General features: G+C 36.9%; 1 protein-coding gene across 1 annotated transcript in view; it reads right to left on the reverse strand.

Annotated features, from left to right (window-relative positions):
- The window catches only part of DDX10 (DEAD-box helicase 10), a 289,033-nt gene that overhangs the window by 44,071 nt on the left and 220,474 nt on the right, over nucleotides 1-24,488 (reverse strand). The window lies entirely within an intron of this gene.

The following is a 24,488-nucleotide window of genomic DNA, read 5'->3' on the forward strand; positions in this document are numbered from 1 at the left end:
AAATATGATTCAGAAAGTAAATCACCATTAAGTCCTTAAACACAACATGGGAAAAATGGTCAGTTTTACTACTTCCACATAACTCAACTGTCAAAGAAATAAAGTATAAACGTTTTTTTGTGCTCCTATCCATACACATGTAAATTTCAAAACTCCCCAGAATATTACATGAAGATATAAAAGGCCAGATAATAGGGTAGAGAAACTCTCACTTTATGATCACAGTAATCTAAGTGTTAAAATTAATAATCAGATCAATACAAGTTCATTAATAGTAAGGAGTGTTCTAAATTCAAGTGTAAGTATGAAGTCACTAAAACAATGGAAAAGGAGAGGAATACCAAGAGACAGATGAAGCAGTAACACATGGAATTATCCCCATTTGGGGATAATTCCGTTTTATGCAAGTGGGAACGTAGGTGGGCTCTTTTTTTTTTTTTTTGCTTTTATTTTATAGTGGTTTATTTTTGTCAAAGAACAAAGCAATGTAATGTTAAAATACGCTTACTACACATTTATGTAATGACCATCCCTTATAGAAAATTTTTTTTTTGGCACATTGTGCTTCTTATCTACTAGGTTACAAAACTAAACAATTATCACCACATGCATTAAACAGATTATAAGTAGGACTTAAAAAAAAATTCTGGATGAGTTTCTCTCAGTTACCATCTTTATAATTCTTCTTCACACCATATGAGACAAACGTCAATGATTCTGTTTTCAAATGTTTAATGTTCTTTCCCAGGAAGTGAATAACAACTCAGAATAGCATAGCAAGTGACTGTGCAAGGCCATGATAGAGGGCCTCTAACACTTTCTGAACAGCTCTCCCTGGATAACATCTAAACATAACAAAAGGATGAAGAGGAAAAAGAAAAGAAGGATTAGTCATCACTGCAAAAGGCCCCTCTTGCTTTCCTGGTAAAGCTCCCAGCTGAAAATAACAGGCCTGAAAAAACTGTAGCAAAGGTCGGGGTGGGGGGATTTGCCATCAAATGCAGTAAGCAAAGGCCTGCACAGCATACTATATGGTCCACTTGAAAATACTCAAAGATATCAACAAAATAGAGTGTCATCATATACTCAAAAGCACTAATCTCCTGGGCTACAAGGTATTTCCAATTTTCCAGTCTGATGCTCTCAAAGGAATCTGAAGACAGAGCAGAATCGAAACAGTTCTCAAGTTTTTGGTCTCAGGGTACCTTTATACTTAAAATGTATGAAGGACTCCAAAGTCCTGTGAATGTAGATTATATCTACTGATAATTTACTGTATTAGAAATTAAGACTAAGATTTTTAAAAACTGACTTTAAAGTAACAACAAAATTCACTACATTTTAACATAAATGTCATATTTTATGAAAAAGTCATAATTTCCCAAAATAAAAGAACATTGTTTTAGATTTTTGCAAGTTTCTTTAATAAGTATTTTCCCTTTCTTTCTTCTTTTTCTTTCTCTCTCTTTCTTTCCATTCCTTCCTTCCTTCCTTCCTTCCTCTCTCTCCCTCTCTCTTTCTAGAGGGAGAGAACATGTGCATGTGAGCTGAGGGAGAGAGGCAGGCAAGAGAACAGGGAGAGGGAGAGAGAGAAGAGAGAGTCTCAAGCAGGCTGCACACACAGCATGGAGCCTGACACAGAGCTTGATCTCATGACCCCAAGAACATGACCTGAGCCCAAAACAAGAGTCCGATGCTTAACCAACTGAGCCACGCAGGTGCCCCTTTCATAACTAGTTTAAAAGGAGACAACGGAATGCCCAAATATTCCCCTGCATTCACAATGTGCTGTTCTGGGTGAAGTATATGAAGAAAATCTAGTCTCTCTAAGATAGATAGTTAGGAAAGGGAGGAGTAGTTTAATAGCCTTTTCCGATAACTGTAGTTATGACTTTCCTTTGATAATACAACAAACCCTGATGAGTAGTTTCAGAACAAGTAGTTGCAATATAAAATCTGAAGCCATTCCGTACTGTTAAATTAAAATCCAATGGTCTACTTTTCACTTTGAATATATCTTTCACCAGTAAGTGATGGTGTAATATCATGCATCTGCTATTTGGAAAACACTCCTTCACTTAATTTATGCAGATCTTCCTGATGTGAATCTTCAAGTGCTGACACATCTCATTTTACAATATTTTTTAAAATCACATTTATTAATATCACCATCAATATCATAAGAAGTATCTTTCAAAGTATGGGGAAGCTACTGGTGGATACAAGTTCTCCAAAATTCTAATTTTTTTCTCAGAAAGTAAAATTTTATGATTAACAACAAATATTTTCAGTTTTTCCCTTGAAATGTAAGCAACAAGCAATAATTTTCCTCTGGTGGTTTTCAAACATTTCTCTTTATTATAGAGGAGTTTTACTAGAATACATCTGGGAATGGCTTTGTGTTCCTCTTTCTTGTGGCTCTGCAACCTTCTCACATCTATCATTTCATGTTTTTCACTACATTTGGGGAGTTGGGGCCATTATTTCTTCAAACATTTGCATGCCTCTTTCTCATCTCTCCTTCCACGACTACCAGGACATACATATTGGCCTACTTCACAGTTCCCTGACGTTTTGTTCTTTTTCTTTATCCAGTCTTTTTTCTTCCTGGTTTTTGGACAGGGTCACTTTTACTGGGCCTCCAGGTTTGCTATTCCTTTCTTCTGCTATTTCCAAACTACTTTTGAGCCCATTCGGTATGTTCGGGCACTTTTTTTTTTAAACAGTAATTGTGTGTTTCAGCACAATTGTGTGTTTCAGGACTACCCAGCTTTTTTTGTTTTTAATAGTGTTTCCATAGCTCCGCTGAGATTATCTCTGTACTTATTCATTCATACCATATTTTCCTTTAATTCTCTGAACATACTTTCCTTTAATTCTTTGAACATATTTAAAATAGCTGCTTTGAAGTCTGCTAAATTCAAATCTGGCCCAATAGTCTCTATGACTGCCTTTCTCTTGGGTATGGATCACATTTTACTGCCTAATTGCATTTCTAATATTTTTGTAGAAAAATAGACACTGCAGATATAGAAAATGAATTCTGTCATGTTTTTCTGAGGACTACTGGATATGTATTCTATTAGGCAGTTATCTTGCTTGGATTCAAACCACAAACTCTCTCTAACCCATGGTGCTCAGCATTAATAGCTCTGTTTGGTCCTTGTGGCTGCCAAATGCTGCTTTTTTAGTCTGACTTCCTACAGGTGTCCCCTGAGCCTATAACATGTGACACTCAGCCAAGGATTTAAGCAAAATTAAGCTCACCTTCTCTATAGTTTTCTTGCTTGTGGGAACTGCTCTAATTTCTACCTGTTTTATTGGGTTTGAGATCTATGTTCTGACACTGCAAGTAGAATATTTCATTTAACTGCATTTTAACATCTAGTACCATTTAATATGCTCTTTTAGCATTTATTATAAAGCAAGCAGACTTCATAAAAGTCCTATAATAGAAGAAATAAATTACATAGTGAGACTCAGTATAAATATCTCACTCAGTATTCCTGTGTACATATTTGACTATTTGAAGGAAAATACTAATTCAGACTGATGAAAATTTAGCTAGATAAGATATTATTTGGATTTCTGTTACTCTAACTCTCTTCCAATTAACAACATTCAGGTTTTGTTATTTCCTAACTTATAAGATGATCACCATATTGTTTGTACTGCATTACATACCTTAATGCATGACAATGGCAAATGAATTTAAGCTAGCATTCATTCCTTTCAGAAACAACTTCAACCTACTAGAAGTGTAGGGATGATGGGAAAAAGTCACTTTTATGTTGATCTTTCTTGTCCTTTGGTTCATTCTTCACATGGTCAGAAATAAAAGTATAAAATATATCTATATTATGAAAAATACAATGTGGCTCTTCCACAGTTTTAATTTATTAAAATAAAAACACTATCATTTATAACAAATACAAAGCATACATAAAGGTCACTAATTGTCATAATGAAAATATAAAGCACCACACTCATTTTTATCCCCTTTTGGGATTATCTCCATGAGAATATAAATACTGATATACCTCCCACTTCCCAACTGTGACATCTCAGTGTGTTAGGACACCATGGCTAGAAACTGATAGCAAAGGAACGACTTAATATATAAGCATTTTAGCAGGAAAGTAACTAAATTTCTACCTTAGAGATGCCATACCTGACAGCAATGGGAAGGGTGGTTGAAGGGGATAAGATTTGAAGGTAGGATATGTTTAAAAACCATAATCATCCAGCTGAAAAGAGGGATTCAGTGAAGGAAGCGGCCACAGAAATGGAGGTGGGGACATGTCTGAGAGATTATTTATTTATTTATTTATTTTTGACATGGAGATAGAGGGAGATCACAAGTAGGCAGAGGGGCAGGCAGAGAGAGGGGGGAAGCAGGCTCCCCACTGAGCAGAGAGCCCAATGCTGGACTCAATCCCAGGACCCTGAGATCATAACCCAAGCCGAAGGCAGAGGCTCAACCCACTGAGCCACCCAAGCGCTCCATGTCTGAGAGATATTAAGGAGGGAAAACCAACCAGATTCCGTGAACTACATGGGTACATAATATATTGCAGAAAATCAATATGCACAGAACCATAACTGCACATCAAATACGGTCCAAGAAAGCCGCTTGGTAAATACTGCAAAGATGCCTTACAAAAACACCTTTCTTCAACACATGTCTATTAAGAAGCTATTATATATGCCAAAAACAGTCTCATAGATCAATGGAACAGAACAGAAATCCCAGAAATAGACCCTCAACTCTATGGTCAACTAATCTTTGACAAAGCAGGAAGGAATGTCCAATGGAAAAAAGACAGCCTCTTCAACAAATGGTGTTGGGAAAACTAGATAGCCACATGCAGAAAAAAGAAATTGGACCATTTCCTTACACCACACACAAAAATAGACTGAAAATGGATGAAGGACCTCAATGTGAGAAAGGAATCCATCAAAATCCTTGAGGAGAACACAGGCAGCAACCTCTTCGACCTCACCCGCAGCAACTTCTTCCTAGGAACATCGCCAAAGGCAAGGGAAGCAAGGGCAAAATGAACTATTGGGATTTCATCAAGATCAAAAACTTTTGCACAGCAAAGGAAACAGTTAACAAAACCAAAAGACAACTGACAGAATGGGAGAAAATATTTGCAAACAACTTATCAGATAAAGGGCTAGTACCCAAAATCTATTAAGGGCTCAGCAAACTCAACACCTAAAGAACAAATAATCTAATCCAGAAATGGGCAGAAGACATGAACAGACATTTCTGCAAAGACATCCAGATGGCTAACAGACGCATGAAAAATGCTCCACATCACTTGGTATCAGGGAAATACAATTCAAAACCACAATGAGATACCACCTCACACCAGTCAGAATGGCTAAAATTAACAAGTCAGATAATTACAGATGCTGGCGAGGATGTGGAGTAAGGGGAACCCTCCTACACTGTTGGTGGGGATGCAAGCTGGTGCAACCACTCTGGAAAACAGCATGGAGATTCCTCAAAAAGCTGAAAACAGAGCTACCCTATGACCCAGCAATTGCACTACTGGGTATTTACCCTAAAGATACAAACGTAATGATCCAAAGGGAGACGTGTACCCGAATGTTTATAGCAGCAATGTCCACAATAGCCAAACTATGGAAAGAACCTAGATGCCCACCAACAGATGAATGGATAAAGAAGATGTGGTAAATATATATACAATGGAATACTATGCAGCCATCAAAAGAAATGAAATCTTGCCATTCTGCGACGAGATGGATGAAACTAGGAGGTATTATGCTTAGCGAAATGAGTCAATCAGAGAAAGACAACTATCATATGATCTCCCTGATATGAGGAAGTGGAGATGCAATGTGGGGGGGTTGGAGGGTAGGAAAAGAATAAATGAAACAAGATGGTATTGGGAGGGACACAAACCATAAGAGACTCTTAACCTCACAAATCAAACTGAGGGTTGCTGGGGGTCGGGAGAGGGTGGTGGGATTTTGGACACTGGGGAGGGTATGTGCTATGGTGAGTGCTGTGAAATGTGTAAACCTGGTGATTCACAGACCTGTACCCCTGGGGATAAAAATACATTATATGTTTATAAAAAAATTAAAAAATTAAAAAAAAAAAAGAAGCTATTATATGTGCCAGATACATGACTAGGTTCCGGGGATGCCTAGTAATGAGACAAAGTCCCTACCCTAACAAGAAAATGAGTTCTCCTAGGATATTACCCATGGAGAAGCATAGCATGAAAGCCAGGCTCTATTTCTGGGGAAGAGCCAGTCAAGAGGGAACTGGCTCCACCGGTCCTGCCGGCTACCTTATAGAATGCAGCCTTCCACTCAGGGCTCCTCTGACATGGAGCTAACTGATGGCAGATCCTGACGGTCAACATGCTTCTCTTCAGGTACTTCCCGGCTGGAAGCTACAACCACTCCTGCCTCACTGACTGATCACTCGCCCACCTCTTCCCCCAACCTCAGCTCCAAACAAGAACCTATAGGTGCGACAGTGTCACACCTATACTACTCTCTTCTCTCTTTACAGCCCCAAGAAAGAAGGTCTCACACACAGAAATCAGGGTCACCTCTATGAACTGGCTGTTCCTGAGATAAGAGTTTCAGAACCTCAGAAGAAAATATTTCACCTAAAATAAGAATGGCTTTTCCTAAAATAGTTACTTGGAAGACTCAATTATAAGTAGGACAAAAGAAAATACTTGAAAAAGAAAGGTAACGCAACTAGCTTTTATTTTGTTTTCAGTTTTGATGATGGCAAGAAACACAGATATGAAGTGTCACCCTCCAACAATAAATTCACAAAGGGCTCTGACACACTTTATCTTACTTGATTTTCAAGCCCTATGAAGTAAGAAGATAATTACTGCTCTTGTTCTCAAAATGAAAAACTGCGATTCAGAGGACTAAATAACTTAACCAAGGTCACACAAACCTGGACGTATGCTAGGCCTTCTCCTGGATCACCCTGAATCTCAACTCTCACCGTAAAAATCTCTGGATTTGCTGCTTGTACAATTCTTTCTTCAGAATCAAGCATATTCTATGAGCTTCATAAAACACAGAGTGCTGCTTTCTGTGTACCCTGCATGAACCCACCTCCACTCTGACTGGCCTGGTCTCCCAAACACGTCTCTGGTGTCTCTTGCCTGCAGCCCCACACCAGCCTACTCATCAGACTCTGTAGCCATTCTTCCCCTCCTTCTAATCACATCAACTGTCTATGTTGGAACTAGAATGTTGTTGTTGTTTCATTAAGGTTGAAGTCTGATCATGTTTTCACCTGCTTACAACCTTTTAAGACACACTTTCATTCAAGTCCTAGAACAAGACAAGCCCCCTCCCATCTCAACAACCTCACGCCAGGTATTTTTTTTTACTAGAATCCCCTTCCACTTACTCTCGTCTGAGGTGCAGTGTTTTCTGATACCAAATGTGGTGTCTTTTCAACACCAATTTTCCAATGCCAAATGAGTGTACCAGCAATTCAATTCCGACACTATACAGAGTCAGCAAAGACCCCACAGGTAAAGGGCTCAGTCCCACAAGACATCAGCTGCAAGTGGGGTCCCCAAATGACATGCACTTCTTCCTAGCCAACTACAAATTTAAGGATTCTCACAACCTCCTCCTCAGGTTTGATAATTCTTAAGAATGATTCAGAACTCAGTACAGTGCCCTGCTATGACTGCCAGCTTATCTATCATAGAAGTGACAACTCAGGAACAACCAGATGGAAGAGATGCACAGAACAAGGTATGGATTGGGGAGAGGGACAGAGCTTCCAGGCCCTCTAAAAGGTGTGCCACCTTCCTAGCACCGTGACATATTCACCAACCTGGGTGCTCTCAGAATCTTACTGTTCAAGACTTCTTGTAACTCCATTTCCAGACCTAACTTCCTCTCAAGAGAGAGGAAGTAGGGCTAGTTCCCATCCTCTAATCCTGTGTTCAGCCTCTCTAGTGACCAGGCCCCCTTTTGATGCCCTGAGTCACCTCATTTGCACAAACTCAAGTACACCGGACAGGGGATTCTTATGAGTAATACAGCACTATCACTCAGGAAATTCCAAAGATTTTAGAAGTTCAGTGTTGGGAACCAGGAATAAAGATCAATTATATTTTTTATTATATAACACCTCATTAATTCCAAGTCATCTGGTCTTAGATTAAGCATTTCTAAACATCACTTCCTGTCTATGTTGTAGATTTGTTTCGGTGCTATACCTTGAGTGAATTCCCTATTTAATGCCTGTATTCCTTCCTAAGCAGTAGGTCCCATGGGAGTAAAGGCCATATCCCGCTACTGCTGTTGGAATAAATGTCCAGGCCCAAGATGGAGGCACTCCTACCTTGGGAGCCATGGGAGCAAATCAAAACTTTTGGGTCCCTGTAAATGCTCTGCTTGACCAGAGATGCACTATATCGAGTCAACTAACCCCAAGCATCAAGCCAACTCTGGGCTTTCTCACCCAGAACAAGACTATGTGGCCCCAATCAATCAGATACTATTTTCCCTCTTCCTTGTTCTTTATTCTTTATCCTATCAATGCTTCCTGCCATAAGTCCCATTTTGTAGTTCACCAATAGCAGACTTTCCACTTTGCAAAATGTTAAAGCTTGTATCACCTAAATTGTCTTCTTTGAATATTTTTTTAAATTGCTCACTACTGTAATCAAAAAGCATAGAACAGGTTCTCAAATATTTGATAAGTAAAAAATATTTAATGTGAAAATACTCAAGTAGAATATGATTTTATTATTATTAATGAGTGTATAAATACTTATAACTGATAAAGGTTTAACACTGGTTAAGTTAGAAATCTCATCAATTTAGATCTGATCATAGGATTTTTATAATAATTGTCAACCATTTACATCTCAGATTCCTCAGGTACAAAACAAAAATATTTTATAATATTTAGGCATAAGGAAGCTGATGAGAGCTTAATTAATTGCAGATGCTTGGAAAATATGCAACCAGCTTCTTAATAGGAAAGAAATGAGTGGTCAGTAAAGAAAAATGAATGTGTGATAATGCCTAATAAAAAATTGTTTTTAAAATTCCCTCTAGGAGATTATGTAAGAGAACTTCAGGTAAGAGTCAATATACACACCAAGGGCTTATCCATACACAGAGAATCTAGTTACGGACTCAGGTACGAATAAGACCTTGACCCTTACATTGATTCAAAAAATACGGGAACCTCAAGCACTTCCCTCAGCTCAAATTAGTCATTTTCTTATAGCTCAGTATATGTAGCCCATCATGGGAAGGCAAAAATAAATGAGTTAGGATCTTAGTTTTGAGAACTTTAAAATTTTAGAATAGAATACTGCTTAAACTTCCTTCAGCAGACAGGTAGCAGAGAGCCAGACAGTACATCTAAATACATTTCTATATATGCTGTATTTCCTTTACTTCTTTTTCTTTCTGAGGGCATGCACAACTACAGCCAAAGCAAAATTAAAGTAAAATCCTAACGCTAAAAGTGAGAGAGTACAAAATGGCCCAATAAGAAATGTAACACACTCAAAGCTTGATAAAAAGAAAACACAAAGTGACATAACTCTAGAACATCTCTGAGAAGCGGAGAGGAGGGCTGACAAGAGAGGGAAAGAAAACAGATTATTTCCTTGAACTACACACAAAAAACCATAGCATATTTTATTAGGCCAAAGACCTTGAATGTCTATAAAGTAACAGGGACTAAGATTTTATTTCAATCACTTCACTAAGGGGTGGAAACGGAAGTAATACTACATGCCGTGGATGGAGAGACACACATGCTCGCAGCTTGTGATCATCAGTGAGGAAATCAACTCCAAGTCTAAATTACCTAGATTGCCTTCTTATATACTACATGGCATTCCACAAAAATAAATAAGATACGCCCTAAGAATTGTCTTCAGATTTGAGTTATGTAATTCCAGATAGGATTTTTTTAAAAGACTTCCCATAATGCATGAATTAAAAGCAGAATGCCAACTCTGACACCCCAAAATTTCTTAAGGGAAAATCCCAAAATTCATAATGAACTATTTCTGATCCTGAAAAAGAATGTAAAGATGGTGAAAAAAATGTTTAGAGAAAAATGAGGTATTCAAAATATTTCTTGTTCTCACTAGCAAAACTTCAAAACAACTAAGAAAGCACTGAGATGATACTTCAGAGTTTTGAAACTTAAAAATTCTAATTGCTAAAGACAGCCAACCATCTTCAGTAATTAGAGATGGATTCATTTTTTTGAGATTTACCCAAGCTACACATTCCAGGTACGAAGTTCCTGAGTGAAAAAAAATCACTGATGGGTTTTCTCAATTATAAGCACAAAAGGGTTAATGATATTAAAAGCTGAAAGTCAGCATCTACTAGGGTCCATGTGCAGAATAGTAAACACAGGAGCAGCTGACAGAGAGATCACTGCTCCTGACCATAACGCCAAATTTTAATTGCCCAACTCCTCCACTTTTTAATAAGGATGTTGTCATACTTATTAAAATACTTTAGAATATTTTCAGTTTCTGGCTCTTAGAAATTTATTCCATAATAGCGATGTTGGGCTTTGGCCTAATGCTGATTTTTATACTCAGTTGCTTGGTATCTGGCCAAAGGGTGTCTTTTCTGCACTTCCAATATATATACTGGCTGAATTGCACTTGAAATCCGGAACTCTGGTCAAGGGTTCTGGACTGAACAGTTATGGGGCTCTTGTTCAGAAATCTGTCCTTCCTAACTTCTGGCACTTGCCTAACAGGCATAGTGACTCAGAGGAAGGCAACACATTTCAGCCCTGGCCATCTCATCATAGAGGAAACTGAGGGAACCAAGGGAACACAGGATGTTGGGAAATGATAAAAGCATTATCCAGGGAAACGAGGAGGAGAAGGCTACCTGTTTAGAGAATTTCTTTCTTAAATCTAGTCAAGCTTACCCAAATCCCACCCAGTACCCTCTTTATTTTTCCCAAGCGTTCCAAAACAATAGAAATATCTGATTGAAAGGCTATGAGGAGGTGATATAAATAATACATGAAGTGAACACAGTTAAGAATGGCAGGCGAAAGGCTGGAACATGAATATTCAAAGCCTCAAAGAGCAAGTCCCAAACTTGGAAGGATCTTCAGAATTTGGAATAGTCACTCAACAACTGTGTACTTGCACTCTTGCTGTTTGTTGAGCATTGCTATAGAAGAAGAATGTAATCTGAAACACGGCATGACAGAAGAGACTATGATTCAGCATTTTAACCTTAATAAGGCTTTCAACAAAATGAAATTCCTCCTAAAACTACCTTACACAAAATTCATTATTCTTCCTAAATTGCTTACTGACTCGCTTACTTAATATATGACTATCTCACAAAGCTCTGAAAGATACTGAGAATGCGACAATTTCATAATACCCTATTAAATAATGGTGCTTCCTATTATTGATCATCTTTATTTCTCATCCTCTTCTTTCCAGAGGAAAGTTACATCAAATAGGATATTAAACAAAGTACAAATTCCAGTTTGCCATTCTTGTCACAATAATGAACACTTTAATCTACAATGAGTCACAAGACCCCGATTTGATTGTCCTACTGGCAGCTGGCAGTGTGTCCTTGGGCAATTTACTAACTCTGGGAGTTTGCTTCCTCATCTGTATAATCTAAACACTGTCATCTACCATTCAATGTTGCTCTGAGGATCAAATGAGAAAGTAAGAGAAGTCGTCTGCGATAATGTTTACCATCATTAATAGCAGAACTGTACAAATAACAAAAAGACATTCCAGCAGTTTGGTGGTCTCATCCTTTTGAGGTATCCCTCTGCTTTCTCCAAACATTAGTTTTAACATGGACAATAATATGCAATAGATTTAAATCTCCTTAGGAAGCAGTGTATTCATAATTAAAAAAAAACATAAAATTATACACAAAAGAGAAGAGAACTGAAATTATCAATGTCAGAATGTTAGCAAAGGTAGCTCAAGAATAAATAAAAGTACTACTTTGTAAACCAAGTAGTAAACAGTTTGATGAATGGAACATTATTCAACAATGACAAGGACTGATACAGGGGTGAATTTCAAATGCACCTTGCCAAGCAAAAGAGAATGGACCCCATAGGCTATATACTGAGAGATTCAATTTATATTAAAATCTGGGGGGAAAAAAACAACAGAAAACAGATAAATGGTTGCCAGATGTTTAGGAGAAGGTGGCAAGAAAGAATTTCTTGGGATTATGATGTGCCTATATTGCTTAACTTTGATGGTTGCAGAAGCACGCCTCCATGTATTTGTCAAAATCCGTAAGTGAATACCACAAATAATGAATTTTACATGTAAGCTAATAAGAGCCCCCAAATAATATTTTAATGATCTTTAAAGATGTTCACAATGAATCAGTAAATTATGAAGACCATACTAATAAAAAAATATGTATAGAGGAAACTTTGGGTGGTAGGCATGGATTACAGAATTTTTCCTTTTACTACCAATCAAGAAGGGTCTTACAATAAGTAAGTAATATTTTTGAAGTCAAAGAGATAAAATACTGTTTTTTAAGATTCTAGAGAGGTCTATAAGGACTCTCTAATATGACAACAGTGGGCTTTCAATTGGAAGTTCTTAACTGAAGGCATAAAACTACTCAAACAACATCAAAAAATTCTTAGTATTCACATATATATATTTTGGAAGAAGAGTCATATCTTTTAAGATTCCATGAGCCACCAACCATCCCTGAATCCTGTTCCTGGTCAAGAACTAATGCTTGGTACTACTATATTTCTTGGGGCTACACTGATATTAAGAACACAGACTTCATATTAGAGAGTTCGGAGTTTTTAAGAGGGTCATTCACTCCCAAAAGCCCTGAATATGAATTAGGTTTCAACTGCCAAATGGTACATGCCAGTCTCATAAGAATTGTTTCAGGCTGCTGATAAGCAGAAAAACACTGAAGTCATAAACTCCCCATTGTTAAGGGCGAGAATTTCTAACAGCAATTCATAAAACAGTCACAGAGTGAGTGGGATCAGGTACCCCTCTGTCACATGACTATCTTTGCAATCTTTGGCCAAACTTTTAATTTCTCTGGGAAAAAAGGGAAACTGTAACCACCAGTTAGACTCTAGCTTTAGAGCAACTGAACATGGACAGGATGGGTTTCAGTCACATGCATATTTACTTTTACCACATTCCTTGCAGTTTGTTCTACCAATTCATTTCTCCAAGGGTCACTCCAAGCACAACCTCAACTTCTCTCAGCGAGCTAGTGGAAAACTACTCTCAGTGGGGACTAAAACTGGTTCGTGTTTGGTGAAAATTAAATAACAATTTAAAATTAGAAATAAATTGAATGAATTCAAGTTCTGACAAATGCATATGAATGAATCCAGTAGGACACGAAAATTCACTCACCATGAACATACAAAAAGCCAAAAATGCTAAACAGTGTGTGAAACATCCCCTACAAATATAAAAGTTACAAACCATGATGGTATATCTTCTAGGGAAACAGGTAATTCTGATATCACTGAACAAACATTCCCATCCTAAACCAACTTCTGTTAGCATCGTGTACAGCGGGGCCTCAGTTGCCTCTGCTAAGACCACCCTGCTCTCAGAGTCAGCCTTCTTATAAAAGCAGATCACTTCCAGTGGTCTAGTTTTAAATAAATTGTCCATTAAAGAAAACACAATAAATATGTTTTTGCAATAAAAATGTTTTATAAATAATAATGCAATAATTATATAATTATTACAAATAAATAAAATAAAGTTATAATTATTATAAATAAATAAAAATGAAATAAAAATGTTTTCTTCCTCATTTTCTCTCGCTCTCTCCTGCCAGTATTTTAAACACCAATGATTGATTCAAGGGGAAGGGAGGGGAGGAGAGATAAAAGACATTACTTTGGAAATAGGTGGTTCTCAAAGTTAATAATAGAGTTAGCAAATAATTCCAGTCCTAGGTATAAACCCAAGAGAAATGGAAATACGTTTCCACACAAGAACTTACACACAAACAAATCCTGTATGTAGCAGTATTATTCATAATAGCCAAAAAGTCTGCACAACCCAAATTTTCTAACAAATGATAAATGGATAAATAAATGTAGGATATCCATACAATGAAATGTCACTCATTAATGAAAGAAATGAAGTGCAGTAGCCTTCATCCACGGTTTCAGTTCCCTGCAGCAAACCATGGGCTGGAAGTAGATGATCTCCTTCTGACACACTGTCAGTCCACAAAGCCTAGTGCTGTGTCACAATGCCTACATCATTCCTTTCACTGCATTTCATCACATAGGCATTCCGTGAACTCACATCATCACAAGAATAAGGGTGAGTCCAGTGTAATAAGCCTTAACTTCTACCATAATATAATGTTGGAAATGTTCTATTTTATTGTTAGTAATATTTTATTGTGACTATTTATAAATTAAGCTTGATCACAGGTATGTATAAGAAAAAATAGTATATGTAGGGTTTGGTACTATCCACAGTTGCAGGCATCCATGGGTGGTCTTGGAACATACTGCCAGTGGATAAGGGAGAACACCACTGTGTGTGTGTGTGTGTGTGTGTGTGTGTGTGTGTGTATACATATATATGTATATATATATATACATATGTGTGTGTGTGTGTGTGTGTGTGTCCCTCCATTACTGACCCTATTAATCTAGAGACACTTTAGGAGCAGCAACCTTTGTATTTCTCTTTGTAACACTCAAAGCCCCTTATCAGGAGCACTCTGCACACAGTGAGCACTGAGAAAATATTTGTTACAAAAATATAATGTAGAAGTTAACTGTGGTCCTAGATTCCTGAACCAAGTAAGACAACCAATATATCTTTCCCCTTAGGATTTGTATTAGAAAACATTCAGAGGCTTTAAATTTCAGCTTCTATATTTGTAGACAACTCTTCGTCATAGTCTTTCCAAGGTTAAAACTGTAAGCAATATATATGTCCCTACATAGACCTCATGAAATATTTTACCCTATTTTTTCAATTTTGTGAATATTCTGGGGTTGTGTTGAAATATATCTAAAATACTTTAAAAAGTACATCCCTTTCCTCTGAATAAATGAGAAGATCATAGCCATATGCTGCAGTCTTAAATATTTTATTTGCTAATAAAATTCTCTATAAGGAATTTCTCTTCTACGGTCTTTATCTGAATTATAAACAAGGAGAAAGGTAGGCTAGTCAGCACAAATAACTGAAAAGCACAAATACAGGTAATTCTAATACAAAGGAAGAAATGATACATGTCCTGCAGGAGAATCTATAATTGAAATGGTACAGAAGCTCAGCCAACAAATGGAAGGCCTGCTCTGGCACTAGGAGGGGATAGTGGTGGTGGCAGATGTTAAGGAAAGTTTTATGAAGAGCGTCGTTTATGTTATGCTCAGGCTAAATAAGAAATGGAACATGAAAGAAGGACATGAAGAAGGCCACTTCAGGTAACATCAGCAAAGACAAGGCCATCAACTGTGTAGGCACATAAAAGGTCAGTCCTAGAAAAGTAACTAAAACAAGGTACTTCCCCACTGTCCTCCAAGCAGATGCAGCCCCTTGACAGAGTGCACGGCCTGGGAAGCAGAAGACCACTTTTAGCTCCCGCTGAACCCCCTCAGCCAGGCATTCTTCCCGACAATAAACAACCAAATGCGAGAGGAAGGAATCGGGCTTGTGTGGGAAGAACGTACAGGGGCAGTGGTGGTGGTGGTGACCGGGCAACTTCTGTAAAATCTTGGGTCCTCCACGCTCACTGTATGCCCTGATTATACCAAACCTTTACTATCTGGGGATTAATATGGTATTAATAGTTAAGTAATCATAATGAGGAAATAAATACCAAGTGCCTTATACCAAGCTTAGCCAATGCAGTCACTCAATAAATGACACAAAGTAGTTGTTTTGGCAGAAGGGAAGCAGAGGAATGTAAATTATTCTAGGAAGGTGGACAGACCTGGGATCCGGGGCTAATGTATCTTTGGACTAATAAGGGAGTCAAAACATCTGTATTAGGTAGCTATGTTTTAGCCAGGTAAAGTTTAGGATTACAAAATAATTCTCAGTATTATTGTCTTCATGTTGAAGCAAAACTGCCCAAGTACTTCATTTTATTCTAATATTAAATTACCAATTTGCATTTTCTTTTGTGAAATAATGATAATGATGGTTGTGTGCTTTTACATGTGCCCAATGGAAAAGTAACCAATGGTGACAATGCTATGATATCCCTCATTTTCTTTTTAAATTTTTATTATTTGTATATATTTTATTATATTGTATTTTTATTATATTATTTTACTATTTTTTTTAAAGAGGGGGAGAGAAAAAAGGGTGGGGGAGAGGAAGAGAGTATCTGAGGCAAGCTCCATACCCAGTGCAGAGCCCAACATGGAGCTCAATCCCATGACCCTGAGATCATGACCTGAGCCAAAATCAAGGGCTGGATGGTTAACTGAGTGAGCCACCCAGGCTCCCTTCCCTTATTCTCTATTGGTTTTGAAATGCAAAAGTTTGGGAATCAGTATACTCAATATACTCCTGAGATCTCTGCAACTGGTTCTATAACTACCTAAGGGTCATAAATTTTAGCCCAAGATTACAAACAAATAATGTAACAGATGCCTACAGGAAAAGTCAAATAATTTGTAACCTAACACAGAGGAGGAAAGAAAATAATAAAGGTAGTTCCAGAATAACTGGAGAGAAAGGATTAATAGAGACCAGTTCATCTGTGAGGTTCAGAAACTTAACCAGAGGCCAGTGAAAAGTGAGAACAAAAGAGAGGTTATTAAGGACGTACCCAAAGACAGCAGCTTACAGCTAAAGTTCAGAACATTGTATTCAAGAACATTTGGGAACACCGGAATTTTGGGTGGACTGCTTACAGACAGTATGATTTAAAAAAACAAACAAAAGGAAAGACAAAAACCACTAAAAATGCCCACAATTAAGTATAATTATTCCTACAGAGCCAGTCCTCACACTTTATGTCACGTATCAGAGTGTGAGGCGTTGTGCTTCCTCTACAAAACACCCATAATTATTTTACTGTTGATGAGGTCATCACTCTTTGGCACTGGGATGGGTTTATATGGAACAACTGCCATGACTGTGTTCGCTTGAATGCTCATGAGGGCAAGTTTCTGATTTTCCCACCGAATATGTGACTGATACAGGCACTGGGTGACCTCACTCTGTGACTCTTATCTCTCTCATGCAGCAAGTAGCGTGTTTTTCAGTTCACTTCCCAGGGACTCTCCTCAACTTTCTATTGGTCAGCACTGCTTTCACACTGTTCATGTTACAGTTGTGAGGGAAGGTGAATTGTGTGCAGGAATGAGAACTGAACAGCGAAACTCTGACAGGCCCGTGTACATGGAGAACCCCTGTCCTAGAGCTGTAGTCCATGGTCTACTAGGAAACCAAGATGGGTTGTAAACTCATTAAAAAACACAAGATCTCTCTGCTATTCTTTAATGGAATGATTAATAATTCCCTGTAGTTTTATTTTTTTTTCATATAGCTCTACAGGTTATTTACTGGGAAACTATGTAGCCAAATTACTAGGGATTAGTAAAATCTGGTATTCAAAAATTAAGGGTCACTTGGTTATCACAGATTTATCCCTCTTAGTTTGAGTAAAATTTTCAATTATTATTTTTCTTCAATTATGAAACCTAGTTTCTTTAGTATTGTCATTATCAACTGAGTTTGTTCATTAATTATACAGAGGTGATATATGTTTGCGCATTTTCGGGTTTTCCTCAATTTTCTTGTACAGTGAAATGTTACTGGTGATATTCCATCTGTGAGAATATGCAGTATTTAAACAACTTGCCATCTACCATCAGTACAGGGTAATAAAGTTGCTATGGTATTTTTAGGTTTACATGGCCTACAACTCATATGCAAGCTCATATACTGTGCCCCATTACTGACACTAGTTTATGAATACCTTAGTATTTCTATTCTGCATTTTTGCATTCTGTATGCATATTGTAATGTGATGCTGTTATATGTATGGTTATACTTAAAAAAAAAAAAAACTTCCTGAAAACAAAAAATACTATTGGAACTTTTCATTATTTTGATCTTCTCCAGTTCTTTATTATCACAGGTCACTACAGGTAGGGCAATGGTTAGGATGAGAACAAAACACACTGGAATCACTGCCTTTAGGCATCAGAATGGCAAGTTAAAGATTAGAAGGATCTCAAAGAGATATTTGGACCTCCATGTTCACTACAGCATCATTCACAATAGCCAAGAGGTAGAACCAACACAGATGTCCATTAACAGATCAATACATCAAAAAAATGTGGTATAAACATACAATGGAATACAATTCAGGCTTAATAACTTAGGAAGGACATTCTGACACATGCTACAACACAAATTAACCTTGAGGACATTATGCTAAATGAAAAAAGTCAGTCACAAAGGCAAATACTAAAGGAGTCCACTTATATGCATCAAACTCTTCTGAGTCTTCAAGTCAGAAAATTGAACGGTGGATGCCAGGAGATGGGAGAAGGGGGAAAAGAAGTCATTGTCCAGTGGGTATCCTACTGCAGTTTAGCAAATGAAAGAGTCGTACAGATCAGTTCCTGACAATGTGTAGTCAGTCAACACTACTGTACACTTAAAAATGGCTAAAATCATAGATTTTGTACTGTGTATTTTATCACAATTAAAAAAAGGTTATTAGGGCGCCTGGGTGACCCAGTCAATTGAACGTCTGTCTCTTGATTTTGGCTCAGGTCATGCATGACCTCAGGGTCATTGGATCATGTCCTATGGCAGGCTCCGTACTCAATAGGGAGTCTGCTCAAGATTCTCTTTTCCTCATCCTCTGCCCCCCTAAAATAAATCTTTTTTAAAAAAGATTATTAGCTAATATTCTCAACTTTATAGATTACAAATAAGTACAAGCAAATACATGCTGGCGTATTGAGTTGAAGCAAATTCCCTAAAATCATAAAACAAGTTAATGGCAGAATTAAGCCTAGATCTTTCGTTTTTATCTTCCAGTTGAGGCCAGACAATGCCACTCTCATATAAAAATTACATGTCTACAAAGTATTTGGAAAGAGGTAGGCACTCAATAAAATTCTTTCCTTCCCAGCAGAAAGGCAACCGAGATAAGACATCAAGATGGACTTCTTGTTCTGAACGGACTTGAACTCCTGAGTAGGCCTCAGTTATAGAACCAGTATGATATCAAAACAGAATTCAGTGACACTTGTGATAAAGACCAGGTATGATAATTCCTTTATTAATAAACTGTAGATTGGGCTTTCTACCTCAGTATCAGACAACTTCCAACTCTGAAACCTGCACAGGTTAGTATTTTAGGACAAGAGACACATGGCTAGACAGATACCAATGCATGCATTTATCATCACTCACAAGAACACATCACAAAAAAATGGGCCTAAACCAATTCCTTCCCAAATGGGGCCCAGAGGGAGAAGAGTTAAAAAACATGCATTGGCAAGAAAAAATGTGAGGGACTACTGCCCTAGAAATCACTAGCTCCAGATACCAGGATGGGGCTGCAGGGATTCTTAATTCTGGCTCACTAGTATCTTTGTTCATTTGTTTCACCTTTTAAGAGTACAGGTGGTCAGGCTAGAACTCTTCAAAATGCATCAACAACCAGCAAGAACTGCTTTATAACACTTCTTCTTAGCAGCGGCTATCTTATGTATATGATCTGAAATTAGGAAAAGCTCTCAAAGAGATATTTGTACACAGCAGAATATAATCACAGCAAAATGGATCTCTTACTGAAGTCCTTTTCAATTAACCTGCCTCTTCAAGGTTTGACTCATTTCCTCGGAACTCTCACTAGGGTGGCAGAATGTATACAAACTTTCCAGAACTGCTCAGTAAGTGGAGGACTGCTCCAAGGAGGAAGTTGATAAAACTTTCTTTTTGGCACTAACCGTTTACTACAAACCACAAAAGAAGAAAAAAACAACTTGGAATTCTGGGCAGCAGGCTGATAACTTTTGTTTTATCTGGAAAAGCTTTACTGAATTTTCCAAAAGAAAGACAGCTGGATAACAAGCCCTGTGCATGTATAGTATCTGAGCATTTTCACTTAAAATGGGACTTAGATGTTTCCTTAGCTATTTCCTCTGTATTATTCAGAACTACTGGATTTTGGATTAAAATGCTAATCTTTTTTGACATATGCCTGAGATATATTCCTGTGCTATAAAAATATTATTAAGCTGAATTATTATTTCCTTCTTATAAAAAGTAATCTGTTAGGACATAAACTGTGATAATTTTATAAGATGGATGTTAAAATCAATATTAATGTCTGATTAAAATATAGAAAGATAATTCCTTTATGTCTGAAAGCTAAATTACAGTCCAGCTGCTACATAACATAACATAACATGTAACAAAAAGAAAAATAGTGAATCCTTAATATCCAGTAAGAAATAACATTCTGATTTGGGGAAAAACTCATTTAATAAGAGACTAAAGCAAAGTGTTTTGATCTCTGGAGTTTGCAATCCAAAAAGAACATACAAAACTTCAATATATCACAACGGGGTTCAAAAAAACAAAAAACAGATTTCAGTATAACACATATTCATATTCTGGAAAAGGTTTCTGAAGAGTATTACACCAGCTTCAGAAAACTCTTATACCTTATAAAATGGTGAATTTTATTGTTCAAGCATTTCGAAGAGCAGTCCCTCTATGCATTCTTTCTAATTAGCCAACTCAAAGTTGTTTCTATTAATCAAAGCAGAGATTTCTAACCTCGGTAGAGTTAAATTACAAACTACCTAAAATTCCATCTTTTTCTTATTTTGAAATCCCCAAGATAGTCGTGATCCAAAACAGGACACAGCATAAATGCCAACTACAAATTCGATATTGTAAAACGTTTCTAGATAGGTGGAAATTTTCACAGAAAAAGGAAGGAGGGAAGAAGGAAAGTATGGAAGGAAGGGAGGGAAAAAGAAGAGAAGGAAGGGAGGGAGGGAAGAAGGAAGGAAGGAAGGAAAGAACTCAATAATCTTTATAGTAAATGAAGAGTCTATTCTTCAAATGTAAAGGAATTCCAAATTGCCCCCAAGTTCCCTTAATATTTCATGTGAAGTATTTAATTGAAAAGTCACACAGTTGTCCTTTACTAGAAGTTTTAATTTTTTTTAAGTAGTGAAGCATTCTATAAAGGAATACTAATACTAAAGAGTATGCCTAAATGAGGAAAATACCATTTTCTAAGGCATTCTGCGTCTTGAATTCTCTTAACTTCGTTACCTCCCCCATGACAATTTGCCAACATAAAGAATTAAATTTTTATTTACAAAAATTAACAAGCCAGTTCTAAGATAAACCATGAAAATATTTTATTAAATCTGCTTCACTATTCATTTTAGGCCTCTATTTTCAAGTACAGCTGAAATAAATTACAAATTAAAATTAGAAAACTCATGATCTGCAGCACATAGTAAGCAATGGCTTATAATCATGAACAGAGGCTGATAAAACTCATCTTAAATTATACAAATACATCTTAAATTCTACAAAAGAATCTCCATCTGAAGTGTATGTATGTATAAGAAGATTAAAAATCTCTTACTATCAATTTCCTGCATCTTTATCATCTTCACCTTAAAAACAGTTAAGAATGAATTAAGATACTTCAGCTTTACTATAACCTAATTCTCACTATCCCTGCTGGATAGAAAACATCTCAGCACCAACCTATTACCTCCTGTGTGACAACATGACATGTGCAGTCAAGGTATATTATTCCCATGATCTCATTTACATGCTTTCCTTTTTTTACTGAGACATCAATTCACTAATCCAGGATTTTAATATCCAAATTCAATTTCCATAAAATTCACCTGTGCAGTGAAATCCATTCAAGAACTGAAATTCCCTATTCTCTCTGGTAACAGTTTGTCACAGTCATTTGTAAGTGAGTTTGAACAGAGATTCAATTAAGATAATCAATTTTCCATTCAGCAAGACAAAAGCAAAGAAAATGTTTTGTTTACACAGGAGAAACATTTTGAGGAGATGAATACCTGGAAATCACAGTTTAACTCATCCAGTGCATAAATTTGCATGAAATTTCTTATATTCTATTACTTTCTCTGTTTGGAAAAAAATAGGTAATCTTGCATATCAAGCTCTTTAATATTCTATTTAGCAATCAATACTGCCCTGATACAGGACTGACAAACAGCAATTTCTGTGTATCATTCAGGTACTAGGCTAAGATTTCAGCCACCTACCCATGTATAATTATTTAGAGATAAGGACTTGAGACACAATCCCCTAGTGACCATGTATTTGAAAGACAATTTATTTTGTGCAGTTTACCAGAAGAATAAGGTAAGTAAATAAGCTACTAACAGAAAAATGATAAAATAAATGTTCCAGTGCATTTTCCTAAAGGTTTGGGGAATATGAATAGAAAAACCAATATAATTATTTAAAGGTTAAAATTTATAGGTTAAAAAATGTAGAACATAAATATTGGTCTAATGAGCAAATCAACAAATGGATGGAAATGTGTTAGAATTTCACATTTTATAGATAAGAAAACAGAATTAAAGATTTTAGATATAGTCAGTGGTAGAGACACAAGACAAATCTTTGGATTTTAATACAAAATTAATGAAAAAATTTTTCCACAAAAGACAATTTAATCAAGCATCTCTTCGCCAATAGAGAACTACCAAGTCAGTGATGTTAATAATCTTCAAATCAGTATAAATCCTCACCAATCACTGTATCAGAGAGGTCCTGTATGAATTTATGTAACTCTCACGTGCACATCATCTTTTCCTTTCTTTCTTTAGCAAGTATTTAGTAATCATCTACTATATGCCAGTTTAGTGGATGAAAGATATTTATATAGTAAATTACTTTATTAGTTTGTAGATATACATACAAAAGGAATCTAAGAGGACCATAAAGCCTTCACAGAAGAGATCTGCCCTGAGGATGAGTTAGAATTCACAGGGCAAACAGAAAGAGAGACGGGCAGGTAAAACAGCCACTTTCAGGGCAATGAAGGACGGGAGAATAGTGAGATCCTGGCCTAATAAAGTATGCAAGGGCTAGCTTGAGAAGGGCCTGTTCAGCAAATCTGGAATAAATTCACAGATTATATTAATTATATGTTCATAATAAATTCATAAATTATGAGCCCAAAGTTATCAGCCTTGTAAAACTAAGGACTTCTTTGATCATAAAAAAAGAACTGGGGGCTAGTATCCAAGATCTATAAAGAACTTACCAACTCCACAGCCAAAAAACAATCCATCAAGAAATGGGCAGAAGACATCATCAGACACTTCTCCAAAGAAGACATACAAATGGCCAACAGACATATGAAAAAATGCTCCTCATCACTTGCCATCAAGGAAATACAAATCAAAACCATGATGAGATACCATCTTATGCCAGTCAGAAAGGCTAAAATTAACAAGACAGGGAACAAATGTTGGTGAGGATGTGGAGAAAGGGGAACCCTCTCACACTGTTGGTGGGAATGCAAGCTGGTAGAGCCACTCTGGAAAACAGTATGGAGGTTCCTCAAGAAGTTAAAAATAGAGCTACTGCACAACCCAGCAATTGCACTACTGGGTATTTGCCCCGAAGATATGGATGTAGTGAAAAGAAGGGACATGTGCACCCCAATGTTCATAGCAGCAATGTTCACAATAGCCAAACTGTGGAAGGAGTGGAGATGTCCTTCAACAGATGAATGGATAAAGATGTGGTTCATATATACAATGGAATATTACTCAGCCATAAGAAAGAATGAATACCTATCCTTTACACCGACATGGATGGAACTGGAGGGGATTATGCTAAGTGAAATAAGTCAAGCATAGAATGACAATTATCCTAAGGTTTCACTCATATGTGGAATATAAAAAACTGGAGCAGAGGATAATAGGGGAAGGGAGTGAAAAGTGAATGAGCAGCAATCAGAGAGGGAGACAAACTATGAGACAAACTATTTTCTGGACTCCAGGAAACAAACTGATGGTTGTGGAAAGGGAGGTGGAGGCGGGGGTGGGGAGAAGGGGTAACCGGGCGATGGACATTAAGGAGAGCATGTGATGTGATGAGCACTGGGTGTTATATGCAACTAATCAATCACTGAACACTACATCAAGACCTAATGATATACTACTATATGTTGGCTAATTGAATTGGAATTTTTTAAAAATCTGGTTTTGAACTAAAAAAATTTTTTTCAATTAATTAAAAGAAAAGAAAATTGGGTAGCTCCCTCCATTCTCATCTCTCCCCAAACGATAGTCACTGTGCTTTTGTCATCTTTGAGACCACATATAGTAACAAAACTTACATGAATTGATATCTATCTTCTTTATAAATGTGCTATATGTATAAATATACAAGAGTATATTATACAAGATG

The sequence above is a fragment of the Mustela nigripes genome, chromosome 1 (genome assembly GCF_022355385.1).
Source record: "Mustela nigripes isolate SB6536 chromosome 1, MUSNIG.SB6536, whole genome shotgun sequence".
NCBI classification, from domain to species: Eukaryota; Metazoa; Chordata; class Mammalia; order Carnivora; family Mustelidae; genus Mustela; species Mustela nigripes.